Source organism: Mus musculus, chromosome 13 (genome assembly GCF_000001635.26).
Source record: "Mus musculus strain C57BL/6J chromosome 13, GRCm38.p6 C57BL/6J".
Classification (NCBI taxonomy): Eukaryota; Metazoa; Chordata; class Mammalia; order Rodentia; family Muridae; genus Mus; species Mus musculus.
The window spans coordinates 23,050,886-23,062,935 of NC_000079.6; the positions used below are offsets into that span (position 1 = coordinate 23,050,886).

The 12,050-nt window shown below is 40.1% G+C and overlaps 1 pseudogene; it reads left to right on the forward strand.

Annotated features, from left to right (window-relative positions):
- On the forward strand, positions 5,825–6,732 carry Vmn1r-ps126 (vomeronasal 1 receptor, pseudogene 126; annotated as a pseudogene).

Here is a 12,050-nt window from a genome sequence, read left to right on the forward strand (position 1 = left end):
AGACTAGATGGGTCTAAGGGAAAATCTACTACAATTATTCTGCTAAAGGAACATAGCAATAAAATACCTCCTAGTGACATATTGCTATACCCATAGATCAGTGTATTGCTCAGTCTTCATCAGAGAAGCTTCTTCTTCCAGTTGTTGAGATTAAAAGAGAAATCCACAACTGGACAATGTGCAGAGACTTTGAAGCACTTGGTCCTAAATGGGATGATTTCATCATCTCCCTCCCCTCAAGGCTCAGAGATCTCTGTTCAGAAGAGGAAGCAGAAATATTGGAAGAGCCAGAGGTGATAGATTACAGTTTCTTCATACAGCAGGACTGATGCACATACGAATTCAAGATGATTGATGTTAGCATTCTGTCTAAGCTTCACCCACAGTTACCTGGCAATAGCTAGGTATACCTGACTCACTATAAAAGGGGCTTCTTGCTCCCTCCTCTCTCTCTTGCTCTTGAGTTCCTGCTCCTGATCACTCTGCATTCCTTTGCACCCTCTCTCTCCATGTGCTCATGGCCAGCCTCTACTTGTTTACTCTCTCACTCTCACTCTCTCTCTCTCCCTTTTCTGCTTCTATTTCCCTCTCAACTCCCCTCCCCATGCCCTAAATAAGTTCTATTCTATACCATACCATTGTCCTGTGGCTAGTCCTTCAGGGGGAAGGGATGCCTCAGCATAGGCCCTTAGAGACACCCACTTTCCCCACACCTGACTACACCTCCATAGAGCATACCCTAAATCTCCTTATCGTTTTATAAACACATCAATTGAGGAAACACACACAAGACTTACACAGTCTCAAGTTAGATGTGGGTCCAAGTACTAAAAGGGGAAGGAGACACAATTGCCAGCCAAGAATCTATTTGAAATTAATGTCTACTAGAAATGGGGCAATCCGTTTTCTCCAGTGAAATGTCACTAAGTGACAGTCAACCACACTCTAGATCAGGACTCATGCCCAGGTATAGTTTTCTAACACAAAAGGAAATCATCCATGTTCCCCTTTTGTTTTGCTTTTGTTTTTGTTTTTGTTTTGTTTTGTGTTTTTTTATTCTTTTCATTATTTTTTCTTTCTGGTGTTTGTTTTGTTTTATTGTATTTGTGTTGGAAAGCACAAGACAGCAAACATAAAGTTAGATGGGTAGGGTGGAATATGGGATAGGGAAGGTATTACATGGTGGAAATAACATGATCAAAACATATTGTATGAAAAAAATAAGAAAACAAAAATAGATCAGAAAAAATTAAATCCCCAGGAGCCATAGTCTCCTAATTACTATGTCCTAAACACAACACTGAAGATAGTTCTTATTCAATTATTCAATGATACTTTATTATTTCTAAATAATATGCTTTAAAATTATTCAAAAATGATCACTTTGAGTTATCAAAGCAGTCCTTAGTTTGAGGATACATGGAGGGAAAGAGGCAATACTGGAGTTAAGACCAAAGGGCCAGAACCCCTTGGGCACTATTCACCACTCTTCCTCTTACCCACAGGCACTGTAAATAGGATCATAAAGTTTCTGGATTCAGCAAATGACAGAGCACCAGGGAGAAGGCAGAGCTGCTCTCAGGGATAAAGACAGAAAAGCCTTTCCCTGAGGAAGCCAAACTCCTGGGGGGACATTCTGATACTTGAACACAAGGACTTGGGTTTGATAAACAGGGCTTAGCTGTGCTGTGAGGACACCCAACCTGAGCCCTGCTAGACTGTGCAGGTGAGTGCTGACATGCGATGGGAGTTGGGCTCCTTTACACTGAAAGAAATTTGTGGAAGACTTATGTGTGGGAGAGAAGGAGGTAGGCTCTCTGTCACTGTGAGGGGTGCAGAATGGCAGGATTCCACTCAATCCAGAATTGTTTCAATGTCTACAAGGAAAGTATGTGTGGTCGTTGGCATGAACTGTTCCTTACACTAGACAGGCAGGTGTACGAGACAGAGACACCTGCAGTGCAGCCTGGAGTAGGAAGCTATTGCTCCCACAGCTTCTGCACAATCTAGGTGATTTTCCCTCCAAAGACTGATAGCTTTGATCTGAACTGTGTAACTCCTAGTGATGTCAGTCCTGTGGGCATGGCACTCCTTCTTTCTTTACCATGATTTCATTTCTTGTGAATTTACCCTTTCTTAGACCCAATGTAAATTGTACCATATGAAAATTGTAGATAAAGTAGACATGAGTCTATATTTAACTCTAATAATCAATTTTAATAATCTAATAATCAAAGTTGTCTTTAAAGCATACTGGGCACTTCCCTAGGTATTGACTCCATAAAATATTATCTATATTGCACAAAACATAATTTACATATGAAATAGTTTATATAAAAGCCAAATAATATGCTCAAAATGATGAACATATGAATTAGTGAAAACAGAATTTACATCCACACTTAGTGTTCACACAGCATCTTCTTGTGAATCCTGAACTTTCTATTACTAATGTTTTAGTATCACTCAAGCTTCTGGAATATGTATAACCCTCCACCACATCATTTGTGAGAAATTCCTTATTTAACTGAAATGACTGATTCTACCATCTTGGAGAGAAGAAGCTTGTGAAAGCTGATTAAAATGTACATATGAGGATTGAACAGCTGACTCAGTCGTTAAAAGCACTTACTGCTTTTGCAGAATTCCCTGATTCAATTTTCAGCACCTGCATGACAGCCAAACATCATCTACAATTCAATGTTCAAGGAATCTAATGCCTTATTCTGACTTCTGAAGGCACCAGACACACAAGTGGTACCAGGCATATATGCACACACACAACAATAGCTAAAATTAAAACAAAATACAATAAAATACTCATATAAATATCTCTCTGTTAGTTCATTGAATAAATGTAAATGGATAATTTTTCAGTGTAGAGGTGAAACTATTCAGAAAACAAAGCTTTAATTCAATAAATATTATGATATTTCAAAACAGCAAGGGGTACATTTTTTAAAAATATACATTACAGAGATAACACAACTAAAAATTAGCCACATTGAAGAATGGTTTTTAAAGATCGTCAGTGAATTTGTGAGAACATGGGAATTTACTTCCCCTGTGCATGCAAGGAAACACAGAAAACCTTACTGGAAAAGTGGGCTGACTTCCAGAGGGCTTTAAAGAATGAGAGCAACCAGCACATCTTCTCATTCAGCTCATCTCTGTGATTTCCATAGGACAGTGCAGCCATAACACTCAGTTAGCAATTTATGCACAAGTCATTTTTTAAGCATTCCATAACAGGGTTACACAAGGTAACATATGTACTAAAGCATCTCTCAGGTCTTCTCAGCACAGAGATGTTAATATAAGCAGACTAACAGACAACACACTCCTGAGGGCTCAGGGAAATTGTAGGAGACACATGTGTGATCTGTGGGCAGCACTGAGCTATGAAGGGTCACGGCTGGACTCAGATCAGAAAGAGAACATCACAGCTACCATTGTTGGAGGGTGAGTGCGAGTGTTATACCTGCTCAGGAGAAGCTGAAAATGATTCACAGATAAATTTGTTGAGCAGCAAAGAAAACTAAAATGTGGAAGACAAATAGACTTAAGGTTCCAATATAAAATTGTTTATAGTTTAGAAAATAGAATCACAATGAATATATTTATGGTTTAATCCTCACTTTAATTTAAACAAGAGAATACAGAAAACAGATGTCATGTGAAAAATTAACCGAATCAGTATGAGGTACTAGATTGTTTGTCATTTATAGGGTATAGCATTACTGACTGATAAAAATGACTGATTTTATGAACCTTCGAAATCAAAGTGGTAGGAAGTGCTTCTGCTCCAGTCCAGAAGAACAATGCCTAACCTGCGAGCTGAGATTTGATATTTCCTTGGGAGAAGGTTCTTGGGGAATGATCAGAAAAAGCACATAAGTAAGGGGGTAGCTTACATTTAATATGATCCCACAAATAAGATAATATGGAACAAGAATTAATCACACCCACATGAGCTACCTACAATTCTACCTACTTAATCTGTCAGGGACCAGCCTCAGCTGAAGGCAGGATCTGGAAAAGGATGGATGCAAGAATGGCAAAGGGAAGGAAGGAACAGACATGAGATGCCATTCCTTGAGAGACAGGACAGAGAAGAAGCACATCTCTATATGGCTTTTCCTACTATGAAAACTTTTGTCTCTTTCAGGATTTATTTATACATAAGATCATGTCCTCAGAAATTTTATTCATTTATTACACAGCTTTTCAATATACATTTTCTTCTAAAGTCTTCCTTGGTTAGATAAGAATATTGGAAGAGGAACAAAACAAACAAACAGCAATTTTATGAGAACTGACAATTTACGTTATGATAAAATCAGTTTTCTTTAAACTCAATATCTTCTTCCTTAAGATTAGCATCATAGTGCCTTGTGGTCTCAGAAATGCTAGACAGAATGACTGCATTTGAATTTGATTCTGTTTCAGTTTGGTATAAGATTAATATATCAAGAGTTACTTTCTACTACCAATTATATCACACTTGGCTTTCCACAAATGTTCAGTCTCTAGCCCATATTTAACTCTTCCCTCCCTTCCTCTATAATTCTTTTATATTTAGAAAAGAGCACAGGCCTTTTTCTTTGATTCTTAAAATATTGTGCAGTTCCTCTGCTTAAGCAGGATCAGTCTGTCATGAAAGCTCTGGTCTGACAAGTCTGTTCAGAAAGGCAGGGAGTTCACTGAGACAAGATGCTCCCCTCTGTGTCTCTGTCAGAAACCCTTGTTTCAGTATGATTCCTATCTTTATTACAATTCTGTAAAGAACAGAAAAACACCAGGATTCCTAAACTGCTTACTCTTGCCTTCAGGAAGGTACCAAGCCTTGTCATTATGCTGTATCATCAAAATCTTTTCCTCTTCATAAAAGTTCCTTGTCGAACATTAAAAACCTAGCAATTCAGTTACAGCTTGTCAACTTCCAGATTTCCCCTAAGTTTTCCTTCTTTAATAATTCTTCTCAAATCCTCTATCTCATGCTTACTAACAATACTCAAATTAATGATCTAAATGTTTATTGAAGTACTAAGTTTTTAGGAAGGACTCAGTTTTCTGCATAACTGTTTTTTCCAGGGAACTTTCAGAAATTTCATTCTTGTTTACACTGAGTTTTTGTTATCCCATCTCTAGCTTTCGAAGAGAGACCTTTAACAGTAAGAAACATAAGTACAGCAAAAGGTGTTGAGCAAATATCCACCAAAGGCAGTACAGGCTGACCAAGCACTGGAACTTTGTCAACCTTGTCTTCAGGATGCTTGGCATTTCAATTAATCTATTTGTTAGTTATTGCCAAAGCCAATTCAGAATTGCAGACAGAGAAAACTACATGGATTTACCTGGAAAGCAACACTGTTTGGGCAAGCATTACAATTCATCAGTGAAACTATTTTTCTGTTAGCTCAGTGTGTGCTTGAGAGATGAATGTGTAGAAGATGACAAAGAGGATCTGAGAAGGAAGGCATCTGATGTTCAATATTATGGCTTATAAACTGAAGGATGCTGTACATTGTTTGGACGTTCTCATGAGAAAACATTTAGAGATGAAGAATATAAAAAACTATCTTCTGTGAAGGCAGTAAAGGCATCAGCATGGTGTTCATGTCCAATTGTCAACATCATCTCTGTGTCAGTAGAAGCAAGAAAAAAAGGCACAAGAAGAAAATGAAGTATTTACAAGCAAGGATCTCTGAGCATTTACATAAGACACTATTCTTTTCACTACAGAAAACAGAAAACCCACAGGCATGAACTACATCATATTTACTTCCTTGTGTTTCTCAAAAGGTTTTTCCTAGTTCTGGGCATGAAGATGATTTGGAGTGACCTCATCCAAAGTATAATTTTCTTGTCACTTACTGGACTTGGAGTTTTAGGAAACATCATATTATTTGTAAGACATTTGTATACTTTCATCATAGGTCCTGATAAAAAAAATTTAGATGTCATTATCATCCACTTGGCTTTTGTAAACACAATCATTATTTATTGCATAGGGGTCAGAGACATAGCGACAATTTTTTACATCAGAAACTTCCTAGGTGATGTTGGTTGTAAAACTATAATTTATCTAGAAAGGGTTGCCCGTGGCCTCTCCATCTGCACCACCTGTCTCCTCAGCATGGTCCAGGCTGTCACCGTCAGTCCCAGGACCACACTGTGGAGAAAGCTCAAACCACAGACAGCATGGCATGTTATTGCCTTTCTACTCCTCTTTTGGATCTTTAATTCCCTCATAAGCTCCAATTTGCTGCACTATATCACACCAGGCAGTAGCATGAACAGGTCTGAAATTGGGATGTTTACTGAATATTGTTATATGCTACCATCCAAGCCCACAGTTAAGTGGCTGTTCCTCTCTTTCATGGCTCTTCGTGATGTCATTTTCAGAGTCTCATGGGATGGAGCAGTGGGTCATTGGCTCTACATCTATACAAACATCATGTCCGCGTCCTCTATCTTCACAGCTCCAGGTCTGCAAATAATTCTAGGCCAGAAATCAGAGCTACCCAGAGGGTTCTCACACTCATGGCATGTTTCCTTTTCTTTTATTGGGCAGATTTGATTTTCTCCTTATATATAGGTTCTACAGTGACACATGATTCCACAATACTAAATATTAAAGCATTTTTAGTTCTTAGTTATGCTGGTCTCAGCCCCTTTGTCTTGATCATCAAAGATGCCCGTGTTTCTAAGCCCTGCTGTGTTCCCTGAAAAATAAGAACTTCCTTTTCACACCTAGTTCCTTGTGAGCAAAGCTATAAACATTGGAATTGCTGTGCTTTGCCGTTCTAATGTACCATAGCAATAAATTGGTTATGAGATAATAAATGTTAGGTTTGGGTTATCTTTTTTTTTTTTGGTTTCATGGAGGGTTTTTGGATTTGGTTTTGTTTTGTGGTTTTGTTTGCTTATTTCTTTTGTCTTGTTTTTGTTTGGTTTGTTGTTGTTTTTCAGGCAGCCTGTTCTAGATAATTGAAGATTGGTTCAGGCTCTGGAAGGGGCAGGGAAGCTCACTATCCCACCATTCCTATGAATTGTTTAGCTTGCTGCATCCATCATCAGGGAACACAAGAGGGCGGGCATTCACCTAGAATTAGAGTTGTATTTTTCTGAATGCTAGAGTTTTAGTCTTGTAAGGACCCACAAACCTTTCCTCTCCTCTTCCACCATCACTGACTCCTCTACTTATTTAAAAAGCACTTACTGTGTCCCAGAGGCTGTCCTAACCCAAAGAGCAGGAAAACAAGTGAAGAAGAAGGATGTCAGAAAGTGTCCTTTATCTGAAGGCTGATTGCAAAGAAGAGATGACCAGGGACAGAAGCTAATTCACTGTCCCTAGTAAGTGCTTGGCATTGCAGGGTCCCAATATCTAAAGAACAGGTAAGACTAAAGCTCGTACAACATTTACAGATACATTCAAGACATTGATGTGTGGTCACAAAATAAACAAGAAAGCACAGGGGAAATGTCATCTTTCAGAGTGCCATCAGAGTTTGGAAAACAAGCTCCAGTTGAACGACAGTTCCTGAGATCCAGGCTGTGCAAACTGCTCAGGAACACTGCACCACAGCAGCTGGTTCCCACTTAGATTTACCCAATAATGTGTAGACAGAATATGTGGGATTTCGAAGTGACTGTACTCCCTGAATACCAGCCATGCATGGGCTCCATCCACCCATTGCTGCTCAGGATCATGGAGTTCAGGTGATGATGTAAGGACTGCCATGCTGAGGGCCCAGAAAGGAGCTGCTTGCTGAAGCCCATGCAGTGTGAGCTTTTGGGTCCTAGAACTCCACAGCCTCCAGCCCAGGGGAACAAGAAGGATCACGAAAGTTCCCTGAGCCCTCATCCTCCTGGTCCCCTATGCTGTAGGTTTCCCAGGGAGGCTCCTGTAGGCGCCCTATGTGATGTTCACCAAAGTTCTCCTTCAGCTCACTGCAGCTCCTACCTGAAAAGTGGAAACATCTCAGCAGTCATGGAAGGAGTATCAAACAGAACCTGGCAGGGGAGCCAAGGACACACATACACACTCCTTCCATTGTCTTTTCCCTGGTCAAGAGTTGAAATTCTCCCAAAGAATACATTCAACAGTCCTGGTTGCAGGTTTGTTAAATAGTGATGTCCTTTTCATAAATTTTAATAATGTCTGACTAGGTTAAAACCACCTTGGTGAGAAGGGCTGCCTCACCAAAGACTTCCTGGAATGTTCACACAGGGTATCTGGTTATTCTCATGAGTGGATAGTGGACAAAAAGGAGAGTTCTGTGCCTTGCCTGTCATTCCTATCCAGAGCCATTTATTGCCTATATTTTTCTTACATTATCAAAATAAAAACTCTATATATTTAATTTTGAGTGTATGTAGTTTTGATAATCACTATGAAGTCCCATAGACAAGCTGTATCGAAAGGAATTAAATAGGCTAAAGCAACAAAATATTATTCACATCTCCAATGGGTTGTGGAAACATGAACAGGTTAAATGTGAGCACCCGACAAAGGAAATGTTACAAAACAAAAGAAAATCACAGAACAAATTCTGCTTGTGGTAATTTACAGTTTTATTCAGCCATACTAGTAATCAATGTGTGTGGGAAGGATAATGTGTGGGAAGGATAATGTGTGGGAAAGATAATGTGCAGGAAGGATAATGGTCTTTCCTAGCTGCAGGAATGGTTTAGCAGTTAAGAATGCTCGTGGCTCTTGCAGTGGAATGTCCATCAGCACCCAAAAGATGGTTAACAACCCTCTATATCTCTAGTTTTAGAAGTTCTCACACCTTCTTTGACCTCCATGTGCACCAGACACTCATATGGGGTGTGTGTGTGTGTGTGTGTGTGTGTGTGTGTGTGTGTGTGTAGACAGGCAAAACACCCATAAGATTTTTAAAATCTTTAGGCATAGCACTCATAAAGTAAGTTTTAAAAAACTCTTTAAATTAGTTTCTCTTTTGTTTGCTTGTTTTGGGGGACTTGGGGCAATTGTTTTGTTTTGTTTGTTGGGTTTTTTTCCTTAGCTCTGGTTTGGAGTTTGGAGTTTTTGTTTGTTTCGTTGTTGGTTGGTTCATTTGTTCATTCGTGTGTTGGTTGGTTTTTTGTTTGGTTGGTTGGTTTTTGGTTTTGGGTTTTTTTTTTCTTGGTTTTGTTTTGTTTTGTTTTGTTCTATGAATGTTAGTCCTTAGGGAGGAGAATTTCAGGTTATCTCCAACTCCAAACTCCCAAGTCTTGTATCTCAAGTACATATATTTAGCAATTGAAATTTTCCCTTTAACTTATGGAAGGCAACCAAGGGCAACAGTAATAGCCTGTGATACTTTTGAAGTCCCTTGGATATTCAAGCCAGTAACTCTGAGATTTTTCAGCCTGACACTGGAGTTTCTGCCAGACAGACTATGACTCTTAAGAGAAGCAGTGGCACAAGTTCACTGATTCTATCCACATACATATGTGCATGATGTACAATTTTAAGCAAACATAACATAATATGATTTCTTATGTGTGATGGTTTAAAAGAAAATGACCCCTATAGGCCCACAGGGAACAGCATCATAATAAGTTATGCTTTTATTTGAGGAAGTGTGTGGGACCACGAAAGGCAGCCTTGTTCCCAGTTGAGCTAAAGTTCAAATCTCGGAGACCTTGAAGGGACAGTAGGTGTTTTGCCTGTTCCTGGGCACCAGCTCCTTCTCACTAGCTGCATACCTCTATAGATTTGTGGTCATCAGTCATGTAAGGGCAATGCCCCAAGCCCCTCCGCAAGTGGAGGACATGACCTGTGGCCATATAGGCTCAAGACATATCTTCATTTTAATGAGGAATCTAAAGGCCTGGAGGGCTTAGCCAATTAGCTTTCCTTCTCAGACACTCCGCCCTGCAAAAGGCATAACCTCAGACTGACCCTGAGAAATGGGATATAGTTTTACTCACCCACTTTCAACCATGACAGTAAATGTCTTAAATCCATGGACTATCTCTTTTCACTGGGATCCCCTGTGGGGAGCCATGGAGAAGGCCTTTGCCTATAGAGCCACTGTCTAGTCTTCCATAGAAAGCCTCTCTGTGCTCCCAGCCACAGCCACCACCAAGCCAAGCCCAAGCCCGCTGCCACCTTCCAAGCCAAGGATGATCCCTGAGGGACCAGCAGGAGCTCCCTTCTTTTTCCCCTCAGCCCTGGGTTAGATCCAGCCTGTGGGCCCCCATTCTGTTCTCAGCTCTTCTGCAGCTCCCAGCGGCACCTGGGTATCTGAGGACCTGAGACTGTGCTTCCCCACCCCTGGAGCAGTGTCTCAGGGTTGCCCTACTGCCTAACATCCTCCCACATGGGGTAAGCTCTATCAACTTCCCACGTCCTACCTCTCATGGCAGATCAGACACAGGACCCATTAACCCTACAAAAGTGATCAATGGAGGAAGGCTTTGAAGTCTCAGATGCTCAAGCCATTCTCAGTGTGGTAATTACTTCCTCCAGCCTACAATCCAGATGTAGAACTCTGAGCTACCTCTTCACAACCCTATCTGCCTTCATGTTCCTATGTTTCCTACCATGACAATAATGGACTAAACCTCTGTACTGTAAGCCAACTCCATTTGAATGTTTTCCTTATAAAGGTTGCTACAGCCATGGTGTCTCATCACAGCAATAGAGACCCTAATTTAGATACTGGATTTTCAAACCTCTTTAGTGTTACTTATTTCTCCTAACCCTTCTTGACCTCTACATTAACCTCACTCCCTCCAAAATTCAAAATTACACCTCTATTGTCTCATTCAGATCACATATATCATGCTGTCCTTCTATCAAGTGTCCCTCTCCCCCTCTACTAGGCATGCCCATAGCCCCCCCCTTTTTTTTAATTTCCCTACTTCTACAGTTATATCAGGTTATGGATTCTCATCTGAAGATTTGGAGCTTGGAACCACAATTGAACACTAGGAACCATAGGAACACATGAAAGCCTGCAAATGCCCAAAATAAGATAGAGCATAAAGAATAATTCTGGGGGCACCACAAAGCACATCTTCTAATCGTAACATAAACACATGGTGAAATAACAATGTGGAAATGTCACAGAGTCAGAGAGATCTAGACCATTGAGGTGAAGTAGAGGATGAAAAGGCAAGCGCACATACCCTCAGCCATCTGATTCTCTACAAGTGTGGGCATAAAAGCTTTTGAGGAAAAGAATCTATTGAACAAATGTCTGGGAAAATTAGAAATCAACATGTAAAGAATGCATTGGAGAATATTTCTTGTCTTGTGTAAATGGCAGTTCTAAACAAATTATAGAAGCCCCAAATCATGTGAAGCCCCAAATTCTGAAACCACAGAATAGAAATGTAAAGAAAATACTTCAAGATGTAGACATGGACAAAAGTGTTCTTCACAGAGTACTCCTGTACCAAATCACAAGGGCCAGAGCTCAGATATCTATGCCTCTTTCCACAAATCTAGCTAAAACCAAAATACAAAAATATATATGTAAATAAATGTCAAACTTACATAAGAAAACAATGCAGTATAAGGGGGAGGGCAACATTTGGGCTATAAGTAAATAAAATAATTAATTTTTAAAAGTATATAATTAAGACTAGGATAACTTGTGAGTCAAGTGAAGTAATTGTGGAGGGTGCAGAAGAAAGTTGCTTATCAGGGACTGAGAATTCACGGAGAGCTTGCTGCTCCCTCACATGGTGACAACTTTGGAAACTGGGGTTTCCCTAATATTTTATGGTGACTGAGAGCTATGCAAACACTGGAGATATAAATATTGCCAAGCAAATGTCACTAGCTAAAAGAACTCAGACAGAGTTTGCTGCTCAGCCATTGTGGGGAGTGGACCTGGTAGTTCATTGATTCACTTGCACATGTCAGTGTCCCTCAGAACCACAAATGTTGGTCTCTCTTTGGAAGATCATAGAACTGGGAAGAGTGAACCTGAGGACCTTCCCTCCTTACCTGAGATGGAAAGGTGTGTACCAGGGGACAGAATGCTGGATCTACTGACAGATGTCACCAGCACTCTTGAGCATCT